The sequence below is a fragment of the Gossypium raimondii genome, chromosome 7, assembly GCF_025698545.1.
Source record: "Gossypium raimondii isolate GPD5lz chromosome 7, ASM2569854v1, whole genome shotgun sequence".
In the NCBI taxonomy this organism is placed as follows: domain Eukaryota; kingdom Viridiplantae; phylum Streptophyta; class Magnoliopsida; order Malvales; family Malvaceae; genus Gossypium; species Gossypium raimondii.
This window is the reverse complement of record NC_068571.1, coordinates 25,730,044-25,756,217: the sequence shown is the minus strand read 5'-3', so window position 1 is coordinate 25,756,217 and position 26,174 is coordinate 25,730,044. Positions and strand designations below refer to the sequence as shown.

Below are 26,174 nucleotides of genomic sequence, written 5' to 3'. Positions count from 1 at the left end.
ACTATTTCCATTTTAACCACCATCGTCCCATTCTCTTGCAGTACCTTTTTTCGCCACAATTGCACTTTCTCACTACATGCTTCGTTTATTATAATACCCTGATTACACCAACTCCTTCGATACATATTTTAGACATTGATTGCCTTATACAAACTGTCTATTTTTGCTGACCAAATTAGTTGCTTGCTCAAGTAAGTTCTAGACTTTGTCATTAGTATGATGTTTAGTTATTGACAAAATCTGTTCCATGCTTCATAAAATAATCTAATATTGGCGAAGGGATGGTTTGAATCACTATTAATGATGGGTGTAAGCTTAAATATGTGCATATATATTATGTTATTATTATTTGAAATGTTTTATGCTCTAATAGTATTTATTATGCGTGTATATATATAGAAGTATTATACGTTGAAAAGTCATATTCTACATGTGTACAAAGATATTATTACTATTATTATTCATTAACTTATTGGTATATTTAAAATATATAATATCGATACATATATATTTTTAATTAGTAGCTCATTTGATTTCCAAAGTCCAATGATTATGATCGATTCTCTATTAAGTTAATAACTAAAATTAAGTTAGATTGATTTAGATTTGATTAATTATAAGCTTAAATTAAGTATTTTTAATCTTTCAAAATAAGAGTATGATTGAATTTTGATTAATTTTAGTTTAGGTAAGTCAAGGTATTTAATTTGTTACTGTATTAGCGAATCATCGAAAGTAAAGGTTGTTGAGAATTGCTCATTTCTAGGAAATGGCGCTTAGAATTTCAGTTTGTGTTCTTTATTGTTTAAAATATCTTATAATTTTTCTAAATTACTTGTTGTTGTGAATGTGCTATCCATTGAATACCCTTGTTATTGTTATTGTGTATTGAAAGTATGCATATGTGTTCACGAGCAAAAATCGAGTATTATAATTATTATTGGCCCTCGTAAACATTGTACGAAAGCTGTCTGGGTATAATTGACATGTCATAGAGTATAAAAATCTTTAAATATATATTCATGCAAGTTGTTATATGCATCCATGAGTATCATATCGTTGCACTTTGTGCATTTAGTGTGTTGGTTAGTTAAGTTGTGCTTTGCATGCTTCAGAGTATCGGTATCGTTTATATCTTATCATTATGGGGCTTGAATGGATACTCGTGTGTCGAACATGTTTTTCCAACAAATGGTTACTTGGGCTAAATAGTTCTTTATGGTGCCTAATGTGCAATGATTAATTTATATACTACTTGGTCAGATTAAAGTGAGACTATAAACTTTGATGTTTGATCCTTGTCGATTGTGGTTATTTTTATTGAATTTCTTTTAGACTTAAATGTATTTAATATAATGTTTGAGTGCTTTTAATTTAGTCTAACTATCTGATATTTTGTTAGACTTCAGTAGAACACCACTAGCTGTGAAAAACTTAGCGCTCAAGTTTTTAATTTCGTGTGTAGGTAATACTTGGACGGAAGAGTTCTTGAGTTCATGATTGACCCTGCATTGCTAAAGAGTCTCTACAAACCTTATTTTATTAAGATGGTTTTCATTTAGTTTAGCCTTGGCATGTACTTAGTATTTGTTAATTTGGTTGATGGGTACTTAGATTTTTAATTTATGAAACTTATAGGTTATTTGATTAACTTTTGTTATTTTCTTTTAATTACATATATTTATCAATATGATTGTGTTAAATGATTTAATATTAGTATGTTTAAATTTTATGTTTCAATGCATAATAATCTTACGCTTGATCAGGTGAGTCACTTTGGTGATCACTGTAATGCTCGTAATTTGACCTGGAATTCAGTCTAAGTTTGGAGTACTATATTAAGGCTTAATTTAATAGTTTTTAAATATGTATATATGCCAAACACTTATTGGTTCCTATACGTAAAATGAGAAAAAAAAGTTGTTTAACAATCTCTAAAGTCTGTGACATTGAATGAATAATAAGTATGTCGATGGTCTTAATTGATATTTGATATCCACAGCTATAACGTGCCCTATTAGACTTAGTGCAATGCTTAGGATATGATTGATGTACCAATAGGGACTATATGCTCATTTGATCTGGGAAGTGTGATGTGTTCGGAGTTTTGTTACCTCCGGGCTCTACACTCTAAAAATTTTCAGTATTTCATCAAAGTCTGTTTCAATAATTTTATTTGAATATCCATGAGAAAGTCATTTTTATTGAATTTAATTATTTTCATATTATTTTGAGGTCATTGAATGCATATTGAGAGTTTTTTTGAGTTTAAGGCCCTATCGGGTAAAAAATTAGTTGAGGGGCAAAATAGAAATTTTACTTTTAAAGATATTTTGGATCGTAATATAGTTAAATACTAAAGTCTACATTGATGTGTGGTAATGAGATGATTTTTGGAACAACTGACCATGAAATTAGTTTGAACTTGCATTTTTACCACTTATTTCTTAATAACCTTTGACCATTTGGCGAAAGCTTGAATTTTAAATACAAAAAAGAAGAAGAGGCTTTCTTCTTCAAAGTTTCTCACACTTCACTTATTTTTACTTTAATCTTCCATATTTTTATTTATTTTCTTTCAAAATCATCACTTAGAAACCATAGTAGCACAAAATCCCTCATCAATCTCATCACCATCATATCTAGGGTTTAAACTTAGAGTGATGATCTTTAAGCTAGAGAGGGAGAGAAGGATTCTATGTAAGAGTTAATGAATTTCAAGCACATTATCATCTCATTACATGTTTAAAAGCTTTAAATGGGTTCTTAAGCCACTAATATGACTATTAAATGTTATGCTGATATTTTTAAATAATGTAAAAATTGTTCTTTTGTATGTATTTGAAAAGAAAGAGGTTGCTAGAGGTGGTTTTAGCAAAGCAAAAAGGAGAAGCCTCTATCCATTTTTGTTACTTTTAGGAAAGGTAAGTTCTCATGGAACTCTTTATATTTCCATGTTGTGTGTATCAGTTAGTTTAATATAGTTAATTTGTTAATTGAATGTGAAAGTATGATAGAAAAATCAAGGTAGTTAACATGATAGGAAATATAGCATGAAAATGTAGTTGTTTTGTTAAAAGGTATATTAATTGGTTGTGATAATGAAAAGTTGAAAATGGATATTTAGGTACAATGGTTTGGTTAACTTTCATAATGAGAATAAATTTTGGTGTTATGATATGATATATTAAAACAATATGTCAATCAAACGAGCTATGTAAAGTGAAAAATATAAATACTTATGAATGGTGTAACTTTAAACAAAATATAAATACTTATGAATGGTGTAACTTATTTGTAAAGTGGAAAATATAAATACTTATGCCCATGTAAACTTTGTAGAAAGTATAGGATATGGATGACATTCCATTTAGGGTTATATGCAAATTTATGCATGATTTATTATAGAGTTGGAGCTATATCATGTCATTCGATGGTTTAGCATTTGTTGAGGATCATCAGATGTACACTATTCCTTCGGAGACTATCTTGGTGTGGTGGAGAGATGCACATGATAGCTTCAGGCTTTGAACTTATGTGCCTTGTTGTGGTGTAGTTCTATGCTCTTATGAGCATTCTTGGTGCGGTGGTGGATTCTCGTATGTCAAAGTCTATTTTACTAAGGTTACATTGGGCGAAAAGCTTTATAAGGATAGATACTTGATGATGGAAAATTAAATATGAAATTATTGTGCTATGAACTTTAAAGAAAAGCTATTCTTTACATGTGTTGCAATAATATATATTTGTGTTCCATAAAATGATAAAAATATATATTAACCATGTTATATGTATTATACTAATTGTACTAGTTGAAATAATTATAAATTATTATGCTTAACTTGCCTTGTGTGATGTAGTTGAGAATGTTGTAGTAAATATTTATGTTCTTATGGCATTTCGTATGCTCACCTCTAACAAGGTAAATATAGTGAATTCCATTTAAACTTATTAAGCATTATTTCCTTATGTGCTGTTATTTTTGCGCATAAATTGTTGATTCGGGGAGGCTTGAAGCCTAGCTCAATCTAGGACATCATACTATCATTGAGACCTACAAGAGTATTAAGGTGACATATTATTTTTAGTTGTGGCATGTACTAGGTGTCTATATAAGAAAATATGTTAATTTCATATTACTTGGCCTTTGTGTTGAATGTTATTCAAATTTGAGTTCGTAGTCAACTTTTTATTTCACTAATCGATCATTCTTTTGGTTAGCTGGTGATATGTATGAATAATTTACTTTTGAAGTCATTGGTTTTTATTTTAAGATGTTTTGTAATAGTTTTTATATTTAATTAATGGTTCTTTATGTAACGACTCGATTTTCAATGGTGTTAGAAAATGCAGTTTTGGAGCCTTATTTTCCTAAATTAAGTTTGTAAATATAAGATAGGAATATTTACAGAGTTATTATGAAAATATATTGAAGTTCGATTAAGTAACTTAGCCGAAAAAGTTGTTAATTAAAGCTTAGGAACTAAATTGTAAAAGTCCAACTGCTATTGAGTTTTAATTAAAGCTTAGGATCAAAATGGTTAATTAAAATTTTCAATAGTAAATAGTGGATGAAGATGGTGGACTCCACTTAGTTTAATTAAGAATTAATATATTTATAATAGTGCTTAAGTTAACTAATTAAACAATGTTAATTAAGGTATATATATACTAAATCAAGTGGAAAGAAAGAGAAAACTTATTTCCATCTTCTTCCACCATCCTTAGAGAAAAAGAAAGAAAGGAAAATCACCATTGTTAAAGTTTGCCTTTGGCCATCCAAGTATCTAAGGTAACAAAGCTAAAATTCATGAAATTTTTATAAATTTATGATCATGGAGCTTGATTTAGCTAACTCATGTATTAATTTGTTCAATTGTTATGTTTTTAACAAGTTATCGCTATTGAAAAATTGATGATTAGGCTTGAAGTTGATAGTTAGTATGCTTAGATTGTGAAAAATGACTAAATTCAAAATTAAAATAAACTTGTTAGATAGTTTTGTAACATTAGGGACTAAACTAAATAAATTGAAAACTTATCATGAGATTATGCTATGAATAGAAAATATAGGGTTTGACCAGCTCCAGACATGCCAACGTTAGAAGTGAGAATACTACTACTAAGGATGTGAATGTAGACAATGTTAACAAGTATACGGGTCATGTTGTAATATAGTTTTACAACGAAGTAGGGAAGTAGATCGAGGATCGTACCCAAGGGAGGCGAGACTAAACTAAGACTAGTTCCTATGCTAATGGTTCTAGCTAGTGATTTAATTAAATTATATTACAATTAATTCTAGGGTAATGATAAAATCTAGTTTATAACAAGTAATAAAGATAACAATGGAGAGAAACTGTAGATTCTAGCATTTATAATGATGGAAGAATAACTCGCTTCAGTGTTCATAATTAACTCCTATTTCGGGTTCTACTCAATCAACTAGTCATTAACCTAACAGTGCCTCTCAACCTTCCACTAACCTAATGAGTCGGCAAAAACTTCTTATCTCTTGATGTCATAGTGCAGACTGGATTGGGGTAAGGTTTTCATGAATAAGCAATACTGATTTTGAGTTCATTCCCATATATATGACTTCCTATGGTCTTCAAGTCTAGGTTTTTAAGTTTTTCATGTCCCAACTAGCTGATCCATTAAGAAACCCTACATAGAGGTTAATTAATCCAACATCCACTCGTTAATCTTCCTTACAAGATTAGTTCCCCATAGATTTAACACATGCAAAGTAATTGACAGAAAATATAAACATTATAAATAAACCAAGAACAAGGATGAGAGAAATCCTGATATATTTATAAACGTGCGAATAATAATCCATTGAAGAGTAATGGCGATCTACAATCCAATCCTTGCAAAGAATGAAATAGAAAACTAAGATAAAATCTGAAACTAAAGGATAATCAAAATTACAAGTGAAAGTGAAATTGAAACTAAAGTAAAAAGTTGTCTATAAAGTGTTTAGAACAATTCTATTTATAGGTCTAGGGTTGGCCGCAGATCGTTGACCTAATTCGGCTGAGGTTTTTGTGTTAAAGTTCATTATGAGGACGGAAGCACCCTTGGCTCATTAATTCTTACGTCACGTCGGTGCCGCAAGACTCTCTGGCCTGTGTTTTGACATTGAAGGCACTTTACTATATAGGGCTTGATTTCAGGGCTGTGTCAGGACACCCTATGTTTGTGTCGCGACACCGAAGGCAGACAACTCCTTTTGGGTACTCTGTTTATTGTGTTATGACATCGAAGCTTTGTGTTGCAACATCGTGGGCAGTCCACTCTTTTTGCCCCCGAAACATGTCCTGCACACTCACTAAATATGTTAGTCTACCTTTAGGCCTACTTTGTCCCCTACGGTCATATAAGTTACTAAAATTCATCTTCTTAGTATCTATTTACTAAAAATGAAAACTAAACAAAAACATAAATAAATTCATTTCCTACGAGCTCATTAAGTACGAAAAATAGTTTAATCTGCTACAACAAATTGCAGCAAATCAGGGTCTTTAGTGAAAGAATGTAAAATCAAATTTTGATCCGATTCTAGATATCGAAAAATATGCATATCTTGAGTATAGTGACTAAATTGAATAAAATGCAAAATATGTTGGGTTTTATTTTAATTTATTGGATATAAATTGATATTGCTTCTATAATTGAAAGAAAAAGCGAGAGTCGTTGACAAATGATGAGAGAAATTCAGTTTGTAATTTATGATTCGAGTTCATTATATATATGCACATGCATGTTGATTCCATGATTATCTATCAGGTAAGATTATATTGTTTTATGAAATGATTCGCATTGACTGATATTGAATGTCGAGAAATTGGACTGAACTAGATATAGTATAAAAGAGTTTGATATAATTAATATATGATATGTGATATGAATACAGTATGAACTATGTTATGTTAAATTGGACATATATGAATTGATAATGGAAATTGGAAGGAAATTACGATATTGAATTTGAATGGATATATGAATTGGTTATAAAATGTAAATTGATTATTGGTACCCTATTAATTGTTCAGGCAAAGTAATGTATAGTTGGCATGCCAATTAGGGTCTGTAGTGTATGAGGAGATTTGTGGAGAATTGATGGAGACATGACGGGGATTGTAACACCCTATACCCGACCCGATTTACTAAATCTGAATTTAGGATATTACTAGACTTAAACACCTAACAAGAATTTTAAAACGGGCGAAGACTTTATTGAACGTATTGCTTTCCTATTTAATTTTATATTAAGTCAAAGATTCTATAGATTCACGTTTGTTTAATTACAACTGATTCCCAATAAGTGTAAGACAATATCAATTAAACTTCATTAAGATAGACCCAGTCATGACGTATAATTCTACTTGCAATTAGAAAACATAATTTCAAAAGTGTCCCTCTGTATGCATAATCTAGCTCTGCGATCATCCACATTGGCGCATACTTGGCTTGGTCCCCTCTAGCGAACTGGTTCACTTAATAACCTACATTGCAAATAAACATCCATAAGTTCAATGGGACTTAGTGAGTTTCAACTAGTTTTACCTTTAAACGATGATGTTGGATTCCTCGACTTTTTTGACCTTTTTTCAGACTTTTGAGAATATGTTTCTGATTCTTGGTGGATAACAGTACGCATGCCTCTACTCTTGAACATCCTATAAAAGATCCATCTAATTGGCAGATTACAAATTCACCCCATAGTCTGAATCCTATTTAACTATCCCTTTGAAGATTGTAGTTGAATACATTCCCCAAGGTAAATGTAACACGCCAAACTCGGCCAAGGAGTTATGGCCGAACCTAGCGATGTCACATTGAGGTGTTTAGCGTAAACTTGTTGTCGTTGAAATCTTTAAAATCAATTAATCATTTTTTATTAAATGGTGATTCCAAAACGAGTTGTTTATTTCTAAGCGTGCATCATTAAAAGCTAATCACTTTTAAAATGTTATAAATTTTCAAAACGTTATTTATCGAAGAAGCTTTTTAAAACAGTTTACCAATTTGTGCATATTTTGTTAAAACGTTTGTTTCGTTTTGAAAACTCGATTATCCCTACTACTAGCAGTTGTAAGTCAAAACAATAGAAACCCCAAATTAAACATAAAAATCTAGAAAGGCCATTATTACAGTAAAATACCCCCAAAATTAAACCAAAATTATAATTAAGTACCAAATCGAATTAAATAGGTCGTGTGACCAGTGTTGAGTCCTCTGTCGCACCAACCCGCCTACAACTGGGGGTTACCTGTACAGTTAAACAGAGGGGTGAGTTTACGAAAACTCAATGTGTAATCCCCTAACAAGCAAACAGTCAATTAAACAGTAGATAAATGCAGTTTGGGCTCGAGCAGATTCTGATATGATCCGATTCGGTGTGGGCCTAAGCCCTTTCCCGTAACAGTAAATGATTGGGCTTGAGCCTATCACAATGCCAGTAATCAGTAGGGCATTTGCCCAATTTCAATAATAGTATAAGTGGGGCCCTGGCCGATAATAGTAACAGATATCAGTCATGCAGTGAACAATATGTAATATCATTAATTGATGCAGTAACAGTACAAAATCATTAATCAGTGTAGATATGCAGTTAGAAATCCTACCCAATCCAGCCTTTACACACCACTCCGTCTCGCCAAACACACCATGTGGGGATAAAATCGACCCACCCAGCCAGACACACCAAGATTAGCACCAGTTGCGGCACTAAATAGTATTGCAACAAAGCTGTCAGTGAAATAAATGACATATACCCATCAGTAGGTCCACAGTTGCCTTAGACGACCCGTGCAACCTTATCAGTACGGTACACTTCCTCCAAATATAACAACCTAACCCTATGAAATATATCGTGACATTATATCATACGTGTATACAAAGTTTCATGCTCAATCATAGTCATACATATCATAGAGCAAATCAGTCATACATAACATAAGGTCATAAGAGTCATTTAATCTCTTAGGGGGTATAACAGTCATTTTACCCTATAGGGGTATTTCTATCATTTTACCCTATGGGGACATTTCGATCATTTTACCCTTGGGTGTATTTTGATCGATTTACCCTATGGGGGTATTTCGTTCAATTTACCCTATGAGGGTATTTCGATCATTTTACCCTAGAGGGGTATTTCGATCATTTTATCGTATTGGGGTATTTTGGTCATTTTACCTATTTTGAGGTCTCAGTGCAAATATCGACCTCTCGTAAGGTCCGCAGTCGCCTCGAGCAACTCAGGTAACCTAAATGGTCATAATAGTGTAAACGGGTCCAAGGCTCATTACTCGGCCCAAGTGGGCCCACACGCTCGTACGACCTATTCAGCCCAGATTTTGCCACGGATATGAGATCTACATAGCTCAGTCCAGTATTTTCTACAAATCAAGGATTTCATTCGTGTGGGGCCCACGAGCCCATTTAGCCCACACGGCCCAACGTGGCCCATTACGGCCTAAGCCCATGAAAATGCTCACTAAGGCCTCAACAGTCTATTGCCCATGATTCACAGGTTGGGCTTGCCATACGAGCGATCGCACGCCTTTGTGGTCTCAAACACCGTATTTTTGACTTTTCGGCTTTTTGCCGTTCTACGGTTACAATGGGGTGTTTACACACCTGATTGTGAAAACGCACCAAGATCCACGAGCACCCAAAACCTACATTCATACAAGGCTTTCCATTAGTTTCTAAACAATAGGGTTAATCTCCCTCTTTTACACCATTAACCAACACTAAATTAATATTTGCCTCGATTGTCAAAAGTGGCTTAGCCCACTTATACCACTGACGAAGGTTGACTACAATCTCTTTGACAGATATCTGCATTGCAAACAGATTATTAAACAAGATTGTTTGTTCATGTGGTTTAAATCCACACATGACAACTCACGGAACCACAGAAAACACTTGGCCAACACTTTAGAATGCTAGACTACATACTTACCTTGATCGAAAGATGAAAGATGAGAGAAAGGTTTCGATGATTTTAGTATCACTTGCTACACCTTTACTCCTCAAGAAAATCGAACCGTCAGAGAATAGTTGTCAAGCCGAAAGCAAAATAGAGGAGATGAAGAGGAGAGAAAGGCAATATTCGACAAGCAGTTGTGCAAAAAGGGGTTGAGAAAGAAGAGTAATTCAAACGTAAGATGCAACAGGAAACCACTTCAACACAATTCGGTAAAGGTTTGGAAAAGTGGAGAAGTGAAAAGAAGCAACAAAAAGAAGAGGGGAAGAAAGAAGGAGAATTCAACAGAGGGGAACCAAAAACTATTCGACCAAAAACAAAGATGAAAAAATAAAAGGGAAGCACAGAAATAGTACTCAAACAAACCCAAGAGGAACACGAAATCTCTGCAAAATCGGGCACCAAAGGAAAAAAGAGGGAAAACATACACAAAACCGAAATGAATGGTATACCAAAATGAGTAGTATACCCCTCTGGCTAAATTTCCTGAGGAACAAAGCCACATTCGGCACACATCTCCTCTCCCTTTACTTCCCTTGATTTTCTCATAAAATCTCTCCCCTTATCCCTCCTTGAATCACTGCATTGATTTCTCTTCAACTCCCCTAAAAACTCTATTCAAATTCCATTCAAACTCCTCTTAGATGTGTTTCAGTCCAACTCCACTACCTACAGAGCTCAAGCAGCAAAATAAATACTCCATTGCACAACCCAGGACTTGAACCTCAAATCTCCCAGTTATACAACACGCCACCTTGCCACTAGACCACAAGCTATTTTTGTGTCATAAAACAAGCACTATTATATATAAGGCCTATATGCCAATGTCCAGATTCATTTAAAAGAAAAACTAAAAATTCTGCAAAAGGCAAGACTTGAACCTAGGCTTCTCAAACACTCCCAAACACTCCTAAATCACTTAACCACTGAAGCAGACATTCATTTATGTCACTTCCTTGCACAACTAAATATTTATGTGTAGTCTCCTAACTGTTCCCTTGTTCAAAAACTATTTCTTCAAGGCCCAAAATTCGGGGTGTTACAGTAATATTCCTATGGGTATTCCTTTTTTACTGACTCTCTTACTGACTTTGGTGACCACCAAATACAGTTCACACCAAATTTTCCAATTAACCTAGGCAAACAGACTTGGATGAATGTAAGATTTTGATCGCCTAATATATTCAATATAGATTAATACATAAAGTGAGGGTTTCAAGGTTTGACAGACTCTTACACTACCCTACCTCCAGATACGAGAAACTCACCTTTCTAATAGATTACTAAGTTGGATATGATGTTGAGAACTCCCTTAGAATCTAATTCCAATACATACCAAAATTTCACAGTAAGGTCGGTCTAACCACTCACCATTTTGGCGCTACAGAATTCATCATAGAGGTTTTCCATACAATATGCCATAAGGACTTTTCTAGTACTTCACCACAAAGGCTTTCACAAGATTAGCCACAAAGGCTTCTCAGATTATACGCCACAAAGGCTTTTCTCAACATTAGCAACAAAGGCTTCCTAGATAATACGCCACAAAGGCTTTTCACAAGATTAGCCACAAAGGCTTCCTAGGTAACCTGTCGTGTTTGGCGATATGGGTTTGCCTAAACTCAGCATCACCTAAGGTTTTATCCTATAATACAAATGCGGCTCATCCATCATTCCCAGAATGTTCCATGGCCATGGTCTTTCCACATAATTGCCTCACTGGCCTTTGTGTTTACTGTCCTAATGGACGTCATCAGGTACCATTGCAGGGTCCATTAAAGTATCATATAATTTTCAGACACTCCATCTGAACCCTCTTAATGTCAATCATACATCATCATGCATCAATCTAATAGCAAACTGGACACATCTACACATATTTCACTCATAATCTTAACAGAATCATACTTTCTAACACATAACTTCCTATGCATGCTTACCACACATTGTCATATACATATATCAGATTATACACTTCAAGGCATACATGTGAATGCTTCACAAAGAAAATATAACTACTTAATCTTAAGAAGATAGTGTGCATTATAATATAGTGTGCAGCAGCCGGGCTTAAAGACTCACCGCAGACCTACCTGTACTTGAATTTGGAGTTCCTCTTTTAATTTTCTTTCTCTATCCTGTAGCAGTAACTACTTAATCTCATGCAGGTGGGCTTTGTCCCTTACATATTTTTCTGAAAATAATCTGGAAGTTGAAAACTTTGCCTAAAATTCATGGTTTTAGCTAGCGTATGGGTCATGATCTTCTGCCTACGTATGCCTAGATTGCTTCTATTTGTCCAGATTTTAAGAATGAGTGCCCTAGATGCGATGCGAGGGCAGAAACCCTTATCCATGCTCTCAAAGAACGCCTTACCACTCGTACTATTCTTGCTTTCATTGGCCTTGATAATAGGTTTCTCATTAGAAAGTATTCTTACTGCATTAACTGGATCTAGGACATCATACGCGCTTTGGATATGAAAGTTATTGCCAATTTCATAACTATGTTGTGGAATAGTTGGAACAACTGCAATAACTTTATTTTTAGGGGCAAGGAGGATGACGCAAGAGTCATCTGGGATAAAGCAAAAACCCTATGCCATGGCGTCCAAATCCATAACTTAGTTAACAAGCCGTTTTTGCCTGTTACCCCTGCTAATAAAAGCTAGGTGAAACCTTCTTGCGGTTTCGCAAAAATAAACTTTGACATCTTTGTGTCTAATAAGAAAATTGGATATGGTGTGATTGCACGTGATTCCAATGGTTTTGTGCTTGGTGCGGGTGGGGGATTCAAAAATTTTGAAATGACAGCTGAATGGGTGGAGCTTTATGCCTTTTAAGAGATTTTTAAGATTGCTTGCTACCTTAATATTTCAAAAGTGATTTTCGAACTGACAACGCTAGCTTAGTTAACAGGGTGAAGAAAAGTTGAAAGGATATAACCATGATGGGCTACCACATTGATAAGGATATGGATAATTTTAATTTTGTTGATGTAATTTGGGCCAACCGCAGCTGTAATAAGATTGCGGATCTTCTTTACGAACAAACTATTAAAAATAGTTTTAATTGGACCTTTGATATGGATTATCCTAAGGATATCCATGATTTTATTATTAGTTATTCAATAAATTGAGTTTGACCTTTTAGGTCTTTTTGTAAAAAAAAAAACTACTTATAAGACTTTAAGATTTCCATTAGAATCCCTATTATAGACATTTTACTAACATTTCAACTACATGTGATCACCGTACAGGGTCTTCCTGTAATAGCCTTCCCTTATATAATTGTAACGTGCAAATCAGTAAGACTTACCAAAAGGTTAAATCATCTACTTATTAAATGAGATCTTAGTTCTATCGAAGAAGAAGAAAGTGTTCAGGTTAGAAAGAAAAACCTGAACATTTAGCAAGAAGAATAACCATCTGAAATGTTCCCTTCCAATAAATATATTCTCGATCCCCTTCATTTCTCCACCAAACTAAGGGTACGTAAAAGAAACTTCGATGAAGGTTAACCTTATTGTTGAGCTATCATGGCGAGGGTCAAATAAATCCAATTGGCTCATGTTGAGAAGTGGTAAACCATTTTGTTGTGATGATTCAATTAGTTGGCTTGTTTTAGTGTATAATCAATCTTTCGTACATCTTGCTACTCTACTCTTTAATTTGATCTTTACTTTTCTTGCTACAGAGTAAGGATGCATGACCAATTCCCCGGATCATGCGTAGATTCCAACATAGTGGAATGCCCAACATAGTCATAAGAGACTTCTCATCTGTGATGTACACTCTGTAGATTCCAACTGGTGGGAATGTAAACAATTAGTCTTGATTGACAGATTCTAGGTGTGTGGGAAAATATTGGTGGGTACTCCATTTTTTTAAACATCCCAAGGCCTTAACCTTGACAAGTGTCGATGTGTGATTAAAGGATTTGAAAAGTTGGTCTAAAATTTAAAACTTCTCATAGACATTTGGTTCTTTATGAATATTGGGATTAAACACCTTCCCTAACACTTTATTGTATCTTTGGAGCACTAGATTGATTTTCTGTCAAAGCTTCTTGTTTCTTTTCATCCTAAGTTCACATTTCCTTTAGAGGTAATTCTCCGTTCTCTTTTTTTTTTCTTTCAAAATTCAAGAATGGTTAGAACAAATCTAATGGAAGATGCCATGGTGGTTTTACCTAAAGTAGCCAAAACAACAATCCTAGAAATCCTACCTTGATCTGACTTAGAGGCCCCGATGGTACTTGTTGCGTACTTGCCCCCATGTATGAATGTAACATGATCAAGGAGGAACTATCTCATCACTTAAGGGCCAGAGCCATCCCTCGTCCCAACTACTCTTTTGACTTCCGTTTAGTTCGAGGTGCATGTCACAAGAGTGACAACACCGAGTCGCCTATTCTTGGCATTTTCCAGAAGATCTACTAGCTGAAAATAAAAAGGCAGGGTCCCTCGGTTGGAATGACCTATTTCAGTACACGCTAAGGCTTCAAGCTCATCATCCAAAACTGGGCCACAAACCTCCGTCTGAAAAAGAATAAGTTCGTAAGGGTCACTTGTAAACTAGGTTTTAAGTGGAATGGTTATTTAGGTGATTATGAATGGAAATGTTGATGAAATAAGCTTATTTAAGTTAATTGAAGGCATGTATCTTGCCTAAATGGTGAAGATAAACAATAGACAATTATATAGGTTGTATGTGAATTTGTATTTATTGACTTTCTGGAAACAATGAGCAACGCTGCGATGTCAATACTTAGTGCTTGAACAATTTTGAGTTGTTATTTTCTTTGAATCCACACCATCCTAAGCCTCGAAACACTACAAAATAAAATTCCGAAATGACCTTAACATCTATGTTTATAAAGCCATAACTTGGAACACTTAGTGAGAAATGAATAAGTTAAATTCTTTCTTGTGTATATACATCATATCTACGTAGCTTATTTTGATGGAAAAATATGAAATATGATACTTTTATATGATTTCCTCTATGTCTGTTTATTTTGTAACTCTATGAACTCAGTTGATTTACTTTCGAAGTTCTTAATTTATGATTCTTCATCATTGTATATTAGAAGAAATGATTACAATATACATATCTGTTAATTGATTGTAATGTCTCACCATTGATCAAGGGTCGTCTGGTTGCATGTGCTAGTGTCTTACGTATTTGCTTGAGGATAAGCAAAAACTTAAGTGTAGGAAAGTTTGATCTACCATAATTTGATATGTCAAATTATGCTCTCTCGAATACTGGATGATCATGTTCTGAAGCAATTTACAAGCCTTTTTAATATTTTGTATTATTTTTAGCTTTTAGTGTTAATAATAAATTTTTCTCGTGTTTTAATTCTTTTGAGACCCAAATTGGAAAAGTTGTGCCTTTGGGAGTCTAATGGTTGATTTGAGTTTGTTTAGAGAGATGACTAAATCCAAACATCAAGATAACATCAACAATTTTTGGTGTCGTGACACTGACCCTCTATCACCTTAAGGAAACAAACTTCAAAGAAAAATCCAATAGGAGCAATTTGCTATGAAAGTTGCGACACTAGGTGTGATGTGTCATGACGCCAAGCCACAATGTCTCAACTACAAGGCTTTGAGGTCACGAGTCCAAGCCAATGGTTGAAGCAAAGAACCCCAGTGCCACTATCATTGAAGTCGTGACACTAACAAGGTTATGTCATTACACCAAGTTCCCCAAGCCAAGCTCATGTCTACTGTCGTCAATGTCATGACACCAACAAGGTTGTGTCATGAGACCAAGAACCCCAAGGCAAGATCACATCAATTGCCTTGGATATCACGAAACCAAAGCTTGAGTGTCACAGTTGGAACGAAGAAAATGTGCCAGTGTACACATTTGTGACAAGTAATAAAGTGATAAGTATTGAGTATCCACAAGAACTGTCAATCAATTCTTCGTGAAAAATCAGAACTTGAACAAATTGGTGATGAAAAAATAATATGAGTTGAAAAAGTGGTGCAATTAAATAAAATTTAATTAACTAACTAATTTACTAAGCTAAATACTATCTAAGTATGTAATTAAAATGAACATAGAAAATTATGCTAGTTTATCACAATGGCATGCGTGTGTTAGAACAGTCATCTTTTAGCTTAAAATTGTTCACACTGTTAAATTGATCATTATTAACCCTAATCAAATTGAGTAAAAGTATTTCACTTAATTAATTACTAAACCTATCTCACATATTTCTATGTTTAACAGACTTAAAATTTGATTTAATCTATACATGATTAGACATTACACTATACAAGTATTTTTCAATTAATTAAAACCTTGTTTAGATTAATTAATTAATTCATACATTTATTCACATTAAACATGCATAAGAAACTTAATCGTGATTTTACTTGCATGAATAAATTGATAAAAAACACAGAACAACTTTTAACAGAACTAAATGAAGCAAACGATGGAAATCAGATCAGTCTAACACAATCAAATTTAGGAAATAATGATTATATTGTATAGAAAATACTTAGTTGAAATCATGTTTATGAATTGAAGAAAAACTAATATAAAAAGGGAAGAAGAAACTCTGGTCGATTTTGGATGTTCCCGAGGCATAAATTGCTTGCTCTTTCCTCAATTCTTCTATCTTGCCATCACAAATAAGCCAAAGTACCCTCAATATAGCTAAAATATGGTTGCTCTCAAGGCTATGCAAATCTCTTTTTCAAGAGGAAAAAAAAAGGAATGGACAATGAAGAAAAGAAAACTCAAGTGGAGAGGAAATGAAGAATGATTGAGATGCCTTTGAAAGGAAAATTGGGGTCCTATTTATACTAATATCGGAATTCTAAAAATAGCATGGGATAGCCTTGGTTTTCTCCCTCAAGTGGCTGACCATGATTTAAGGAGAGGGTGGAAATGGAAGGCTTGAAAAGTGGAGGGGTTGGAACGGTTATGAGGAGAAGTTTAGGGTTTTTTTAATTATTGAAATAAACTTAAATTAGTTTATTTGGGCAGTAACTTGGGATGGTTTGTGCTACTCTCCATCTTTGTGGATCAATACTCTTCAAATTGAATATTCTGTGCCTTTTTCTCTACATCAAGCTGTCCAATTTAATCATCCCAATTGAGACTTGGGTTAATTGATTTGTAAGTGTACAAAATTGATCTTCCTAAGGGTGAATTCTGAAACTGATTTAAGCGTCCATGGCTGGCTTGTAACACCCCAAACCTAGCCTAGACGTTATGGCCGTATCTGGCAATGTCACACGATACTATTTTTGAAACCTCGTTGTTACGATGAAAATATTCCATGTTATTATCTTTAGTAAAACTTTGTTAGAACTTAGGAAGTCTTCTTTATTCATTTAAAACATTTGCTTTGAAACATCCCTCATTGGGGAAGCTTTAATAAAATAGTTTAAGTGATCATGCGTTTAGAATATACTTTAACATTTTGAAAACCGAATTTCCTATGACTAGCAGGTATAAATCCATAAATTAAAATAAAACAATAAAAACCCAAATTTAAAAACAAAGTCCCAGAGGGTCCTTAAATTACAACCCAAATAATCAATAATAATCAAATCATAGATCGTAAATTGAAGAACATGAAGTTCAAAAATTACTGTGGTCACCGCTGAGTTCTCCATCGTACCGATCCATCTAAGTCTGGGGATTACCTGTGCACATTAAACAAAAAGGGAGAGTTTACGTAAACTCAGTGTGTAATCCCGCAGAAACAAAAAAAATCAGTATTCACAGTGCACAGTTGAACAGTATTGGGCCTAATCCCTTTTTAGTATCGATGATAGTTTGGGCCTTAGCCCATCTCAGTACAGTGTCAAAAATGTAGTAAGGCTTTAGCCCATCACAGTATCAGTAGCAGTAACAATTATGCAGTACCAAAATCCTACCTAACCAGCCTCTACACATCATCTCCGTCCAACCCTACGCTCTATGTGGGGATATAATCAACCCACCCATCCCTACACTCCAAGTAGTACCGAATGCGGCACAAAACAGTAGTTTGCAGCTGAGCTGCAAGTAAATTACGCTTAAAGCCTTTCAGTACACTTCCTCCGAATAACAACCCCCAACCCAATGCAATGCAACATACCATGGATGATATACTATTATGCAATTTCAGTACATGAATTCAGTTCACATATTAACATGCTCAGTACAAATATCATTTAGTCAATTTCACACATTTAGAGGTCTAAGTAGCGCTTACCGACCTTACAGTAGGTTCACAATCGACTTGGGAGACTCGTGCAACCTTAGAAACATTTTGGTAAAAATGGGCCCACACGTCTGTGTGTGCTTATGTGGGCCCGTACGCCCGTGTGGGCCCGCACACCCATGTGGCCCACTCGACCCATATTGGCCTTGGCCGTGCAATCCATTTTTAATGTAACCAATGCTAGCTAAATATTCATAAATGTTTACACTATTTACTTATATGTTCATTTAAAGCTGTCTACTTGAGTCATTGTCACTAAATTATTTATATCTTGAGCTACAGAATTACAAATTAAGATCTGCTTGATGTTTTCAAAACTAGACTCAAATACCTTTCTACCATAAATTTTTTAGAATTTATAGCTTATCAAATAAGTACAGTAAAATCTTCAAAATTATACCTATTCTACTGTTTGGTAGCTTCAACCTTTCCTTACTAAAAATTATTTATCTCTTAGTACGAAATGTGGATGATGTTTTTGTTTGTTTCTCTTGAAATTAGACTCATTAAGGATTTAAAAATAAAAATTAAAGCCCCTAATTATTTTTTTACAATTTTTTATGATTTTCCAAAGTCAGAGCAGGGGAACCCAAAATCATTCTGACCTTGTCTCACAAACTTTATTATATCTCAAAATTTACAATTCCATTGCTTACACTGTTTCTTCCATGAAAAAATAGGTTCAATAAAATTTAATTTCATATTTTATTCAACCTCTGAATCATTTTCCACAATTTTTGATGATTTTTGAAAGTTAGACTACTGCTGCAGTCCAAAACGATTTTATTGCAAAATGTTGATTTCCAAGTTTATAACACTCTTATTTCCTTTCTCTAATCACATCATTTTCTCTTATTTCTTTTATTACTTGACAGTAAGCAATTTTGACTTTTCACTGAATCCTTTTTTCTATGTTTCGGGTACACACTTGTATTTGTTTGATGCTATAACAGTCCTCGAGCACTCCAAAGCCTATAATTTAACAAATAACATTAATTTAATCTCACATAACGTGATCCCAAATTGAACACATATCGAGGTTTTAACCCATAGGTGACGAAACCTTACCTTCCACCAATGAACAGTAACTCCCACACAAACTAAGACTCCGATTGGTGATTACGAGCCCTTGAATCCTCCCCTAATTGGCATAAACAAAACACTTCTTTAACAAACGAAGACAAATCACTTATCTAAAACTTACCGAACGATCGCAGAAAAATGTGGAGCAACACAAGGTAGAGTGGGAAAATAGAAATCAAGAATATGAAAGGTGAAAGAGAGTAGAAATTCGATAGCAATGAAGAGAAAAACGGCAAGGGGGTGGAAGGATTTTGGGAAAAGTAAAAAAATGAAAAAAAAAGATGAATAGAATATTTGATAACCACCCTAATCCCTTATTTCTCTCCATCAAACTTCCCACTAAATCCACTACTCAGAATTTTAGTCCATCTCAAACTCTCCTAGACGCACGAGCAAAAATAATGCCCACACCAAGATTCAAACACAGGACCTCCTTCACACCAACACTCCACTTATCCACCAAACCAACAGACCAATTCTGTTAATTATTTACCAACTTTTACTTTAAAGTCTACTGACCAAAGATAGGGCTTATTCATAAAAATACCAAAATTTGCCTAAGTCCTGGCTTCAACTTGGGACCTCTCAAACATACCTAGAACACATAACCACTAAAGCAGACATATATTTTGTGTCACACATTCACAATACCCAAAATTAAAATTTTGGGGCGTTACATGCCTATTAATCAAGCCTTGTTTGAATCCTCATGCTGCGAAGGTGCTATAGCATTTTGATCTTCCCAACGGGGAATTTCGAAACTGATTTTTCTCCTGTTGTACAAAGCTACTAAAATTTGGAAGAATTGTTTAAGTTTAGAATCAAAATAATAAATAATAAAAAATTGTCTTTAGTTTTTCCAAGTTTGATATTTTGTAATAAAATTACAATATTGTGCTGAAAAGAGCTCAGAATTTGCAAGAATTGCTACTCAAAAAGTGCTAAAAAAGTCTATATATTTTCGAGTTTCCACACCCCCAAACTTAATTAATTACTCATCTTGAGTAATGCTAACTTACAAGAGAATTTAGTTTTTAAAGAGATTCCTTTAGGAAAATTAGTTTATTTCATAATTATGTATTTAGTGAAACTATGCTAAAAATAGAAACTTTTCTACTATGCAACTTAAGTATATATATCATTTAATTATTTTCGATTATTAACAAGCTAACAAAAGATGAACTAAATGCCTTCTCTTAATTTAATGTGTATTTAATATTTTCAATAAATCTATTTCCTTTAATTAAGCTAAGTAGGAATCTCTAGGTTTAAATGATGCTTTTATATGTTGAATTCAACAATTTCTCTCCACTAATGTAGCAAGCATAACACTTCTAATCAATAAGTCTTTTGAAAGGTTATAATTGAGCTAGGTTTTAAGGTAGGAAAAAAATGAATATTTTGAGGCTAAATACCCTTAAACTCAGCTTACCTTAGGCCTTCGAAACTAAAAAATCATCCATTGACTATCAAATTCCTTGTTTCTCAATTTCGGAACCATATGCCTATCTTCACAGGAACTAAATGATTTTTTAACAACACAGTAAGTGCACTTTTTTTTAGAATAAAATCACCCTTTACACTTTAGGTTCCCAATACTCTTTTCGAACTCCCCCAAATTTAAAGACAGAAAATATCCTAAAATAAGCCGAGTCTAAAGTTCTATGAGAAAAATCAAGATGAGTAATTTTTCAAATAAAAGATGGTTCGCTTTAATGTAAGGACTAAAAAGAATAGATAGGTGGGTTTCAAGGGATAAATTTGAATAGGGTAGGCTTGGAAGGCTCAAATGATCCAAACAAAAATTTGCCTAAATCATTTTTAAGTTGTTATGCCTCATAGGATTTCGCCTCAAGAATGTTATTGAATCAATTTTAAAGGCTTAAACTTTCATACATACCTAATTTTACTAAAGGAATAAAATTTCATGGTTTGACTTATACACATTTATTAAGATAAGCATTTTGGTCAAAATTAAGTTAAAACAAAAATAATTGAAATAATGAAATTTTATTTGTACAAAAGTTAACATAATTAGACAAAATTTAAATTTCAGAGCAAAGTGTACTTAATCATAACTTGATAGAAAAAATAATTTTCATCAAAAATCTTAGAAAAATTTACAATTTCAATGAACCCAAAAAATATGAAAAAAATCTCAATATAATAAGAAATTTTAATTTCTAGTCCCCCCACTTAGGAAAAACAATGTCCTCATTGTTTAAAACGTAAGAAAAAAGGAACAAAAATATTGAAGTGAATGTAGAATGTACACCAGGTAGGATCCTATAAAAGGGTGGTGATTTAAATTTGACCAATTAAATACCAAGTATTTTCTTGACAACTCCTAACCTAGACATGTACGTATCCCTTACCAGACTTATTATCTTTCAAGAATTTTAATAAATAATGTGCAAGTTTGCTCAATTTTATTAATTATTTCAACTTAATGTTTATTATGCGAGAAATAAAAATAAAAATAAATTTCCAAAAAGAAACTAAAATTGAAAGCACCTTAAAAGAAAAGTAAAGTAAACCCCCCCAACTTTTTATTTATTTGTAGACCCCTAAGTATCCGAAGTAGGTTTCGCTTCATCTTTTTTGTCCTTATTCAAGTCTTCTTTCTTCCTTTTTGGGAATGGAGTCCGTGGCTCAAATGTGAAATCTAGAACAACTGTACAAACTGGTCAGCAAGTTTAGCAGAATTAATCCAAAACTTGTGCAGAATCGGTGGAGTTTGAAAATGGGGTGATTGGCGGTGGTTTTGATTATGGTAGATGGCTGAAGATTCAATTTAGAGATGATATAAGGTGGCGGTGTATGGTTCTTGAGGGATAGGTGGTTCAAGTTGGAATATGGTGTAAGGGTGGCAGTGGAAAGGTTTAGAAAATATTATAAGAGTGGTGGATAGTTTAAATGATACCTATAAAAACAACTTAAAAAAAAGATTAGGTCAAAATGATCGTTTATTTTGCACAATATTTTAGCTAACAATTAAAACAAAAAAAATAAAATGGAAACTGGAAATATAAAAGAAATAAGGAGCTTAAAGAAATACACCCTTAAATTTTATTTGAATGGTCTCTATCTGGAGCAGAGACAAAAGACCATTTGTCTAACTAACCATACTCATTTAAGAAGAAATGATACTTTCGCCCTACAAGTCTGTCCAACATCAGATCAAGGAATAGCAGCGAGAAATAGTCCTTCTGCGATGCTCTGTTCGACTTTTTGTCATTCACAAAAATTCGCCTACCCGTGATTGTCTTTAATAGAATCAGATTATTGTCCTGATTTTCTACAATTGTGATACCTCCTTTCTTTGGTATATATTAAATAGACCTCACCCAAGAACTGTCATGGATGGGATAAATGATTATTGCTTTTAACCATTGAAACTTGAATTTCCCGGGATTAAATACTCGAGATTGGATCAATCTCTTTTTTCCCTCAATAGACCCCTTTTCAGTATCTTCTAGCAACAACTTGTGAGTAAACAAAGAAGGACTTTTACCTCAAATATCTATAATAGTCCACTCGATACCCTTATCAGGCCTTTTCAAAACCTTTAAGTCTAACTGGGGTGGTTCTTCTATTGATGGTCTGGATGGCTTGTACTTAGAGGATAACAACTCTAATGACTGAAACCGAACTTTCAAAGGGAATCGTCTCTAGTTAGCTTCCAGCAAAGCCAAACATTTATCATCTTCGTCTTGATACGGAGAGATGGATGAAATACCTTTCAATGGATCATTGTGAGAATTGAATTCCAATTCTGTAGGAGCCAATAAATCTACCTTAGAAACAATAGAACAATTTGCAACCTCTCAGGAGATCTTATGGCCTTAAGTACATTAAAGATCACTTGTTCATCTTGAACTCGCATGGTGAGTTCACCTTTCTACACATTGATTATTGTCCTGTCGGTTGCCAAGAAAGGCCTTCCTAGGATTATTGTACTTCCATATTTGCTTCAAAATCTAAGATAATAAAGTTAGCAGGAAATATGAATTTTTCAACAGGTACCAATCCATCCTAAATTTTTCCTTCTAGATGCGCTAAGGATTTGTCTGCCAGTTGGAGTGTAACAGTAGTCAGTCTGGCCTAACGAATACCTAATCATCTGAACATAGACATAGGCATTAAGTTGATACTAGATCCCAATCGCTCAAAGCCTTACCGTAATAGAATTCTTTAATATTGTAATGTATGGTGTAACTACTTGGATCCTTCAACTTAAGATACAACCTAATCTACAAAAATAAGCTACATTTTGTAGTTAGGCTGCTTCGAATTACTTAATCCTTCTCTTCTTAGAAAGAAATTCCTTCACAACTTTCACATAATTCGACATTTGCTCCAAATCTTCCACCAACAGAATGCTGATACGTAGTTGTTTCAATACATCTAACATTCTCTTAAATTGAGTATCTTGTTGTTACTTATACTATTGTAGTCTTTGCGGATATGGAGGTGGTGGAACCTTAGCTTTAATTGGAGAACTCTTCCGAGGTAATGTTTCTACATCAGACTTAGGTGTTAAATTATCAAAATTGACAAGTTTAGAGTTTACCTCATCAGATTTTTCAGGATCTGGCTTCTATGGTGCGAGAGTTTCAACTCTTAGTGACACTTTATTGTTATCTTAAGTATCAGTGGGATCATCTTCCATCTCGACGACACTAGATTCTAATGTCATTCTGCTTTATAAAGTAACTACTTTGCAATACTCTTTACCCAAATTTCTTGGACTTTCTGTGTCACTAGGAAAAGCTTCTTGGGGTCTAGTTCAAAGTTCGTTGGCTAATTGCCCCATTTTGTTCTCCAAATCCCTCAAATTTGTATCACTCTTCACCATGTATGCTTTCAATAAGTTCTTAAGATGATTAAAATTCTTGGCTGTGGAGGATTTTTTATGTTGCTTGGTACAACATCTTGGGGTTTACTTCTAAGCTCATTAGCTAATTGTCCTTAGACCAATGTTACTGCTTGACTTTGGATTAGTGATGCTTTACCTTGAATCAAGGTATCATTTTTCGCTATGTAAGCCTTCAACAAATTCTCAATACTATTCGAAGGTTTAGTTGTTGGCAAGTTTTGAACTTGTTGAATAAACCCTGGCTGTTGATTTGGTCTAGAGTGCATGTAAGTGTTGTTAGGGCCAGCTCCATCATTACGAAATTTGGGTGGTTTCTCCATTAAGGATTATAGAAGATTGACTACGATCCTGGACCACTTCTATTCTAATTCTGACTACCCATGTAGTAAATAGACATTGGGTTTGTAGGCAGTTTTCACAAATTCTTAAGACTATTCGAAGGTTCAGTTGGTGGCAAGTTTTGAACTTATTGAATAAAGCCTGGTTGTTGATTTGGTCTAGAGTAAATATAAGTGTTGTTAGGGCCAGCTCCTTCATTACTCCATAAGAAATTTTGGTGGTTTCTCTATGAAGGATTATAAAAGTTTGACTGCGAGACCAGACCACTTCTATTTTGATTCTGACTACCCATGTAGTAAATAGACTTTGGGTTCGGTAGGCAGTTTTCAAACATGTTTCGATCTCTGTAGTATATAGAGGAGATGCTTTCAAACTGGCTAGGTTGATTTCCTGTCATATTATTATTGAAATGTTAGCAATAAAATTCTTAAGCATTGAGGACATAGAATATATCTTAGGTGCAAGGGATGTCAGCACATCAACTTCATGTACTACTGCCATTCTTCATCCGGTGACCACTCGGTTGGTTGGCCATTGGTAGTTATTACTAGCTACTTGTTCAATAATTTCACACGCCTCATTATAAGACTTAGGAAGAAGTGCTCCATTCAAAGAAGCGTCTACCACCATCCCTGTGTGTGCATTGAGACCATTGCATAATGTCTTTAGTTGGATGCAATGCGAAAGTTTTTGATGAGGGCTTTTTCTTAATAATTCCTTGAATCTCTCCCACACCTGATACAAGGATTCGTCATGCAATTGTTGGAAGGTAATGATCTCTTTCCTCAACTTAGCATTATTTCTAGGTGGAAAGTACTGCATTAGGAAGCGTTCTACCAATTATTTCCGTGTGCATGTATAATCAGGTGGCAACGAATTTAGCAATGAGATAAATTTAAACCTTAGTACATCCTCAGTCACTTTAGCCAGTTTGAAGGAATCGTTCACCTGCATGCATAATCTGAGATGAAGGTGTGGATCCTCAGTAGGCATCCCACTAAATTGACGTACTGTTTGGAGTATTTTAAACATTACATGTTTCAACTCAAACTTCTGTTCCTCAATATCAGATATAATAATAGCAGGATTAAGTTCATGGAGAAATGGCATGGCATATTATCTTATGGCTCGATCCTTGCCATCAGCAAAAAGGACTACATTGCAAGCATAAGTGACTCTATTTCCTTGATCTTGATTTTGATTTTCAAAATTCATTTCTTTAGCTTGTCTTTCTCTTTTTTTTTCTAAATGTTCGCTCAAGCTTAGGGTCAACTAGGAGTAAGTCGATAATTTGATCAACGCTCATAAACTCCTGAAAGGAAAATCACAAAAATTAACTCAGTTAAAATTTAACAGAAAAATAAGACAAAATGATAAAATAACAATTTTACAAATAACGTCTTTAAACAGTCCCAGACAAGGGTGCCAAAAACTAGGAATGACGAAAATGTGCAAGTGTACACCCTCGTGACAAGTAATAAAGTGATAAGTATCAAGTATCGCCTCCACAAAGATTTTCAATCAATTATTTGTGAAAAATTAGAACTCGAACAAATTGGTAATGAAAAAATAATATGAGTTGAAACTATGGTGGAATTAAATAAAAGTGAATTAATGAACTAATTTAATA

At 33.9% G+C, this 26,174-nt stretch overlaps 1 non-coding gene and 1 pseudogene across 1 annotated transcript; one reads left to right on the top strand and one right to left on the bottom strand.

Annotated features, from left to right (window-relative positions):
• The window catches only part of LOC128042528 (bifunctional UDP-glucose 4-epimerase and UDP-xylose 4-epimerase 1-like), a 28,231-nt pseudogene extending 3,706 nt beyond the window's left edge, over positions 1–24,525 (bottom strand).
• A 704-nt stretch (positions 24,526–25,229) lies between these two features.
• LOC128042719 (small nucleolar RNA R71) lies at positions 25,230–25,336 on the top strand. Its single transcript, XR_008198232.1, has one exon. It is a non-coding gene; the product is annotated as a small nucleolar RNA R71 (small nucleolar RNA).
• The last annotated feature ends 838 nt before the right edge of the window (positions 25,337–26,174 follow it).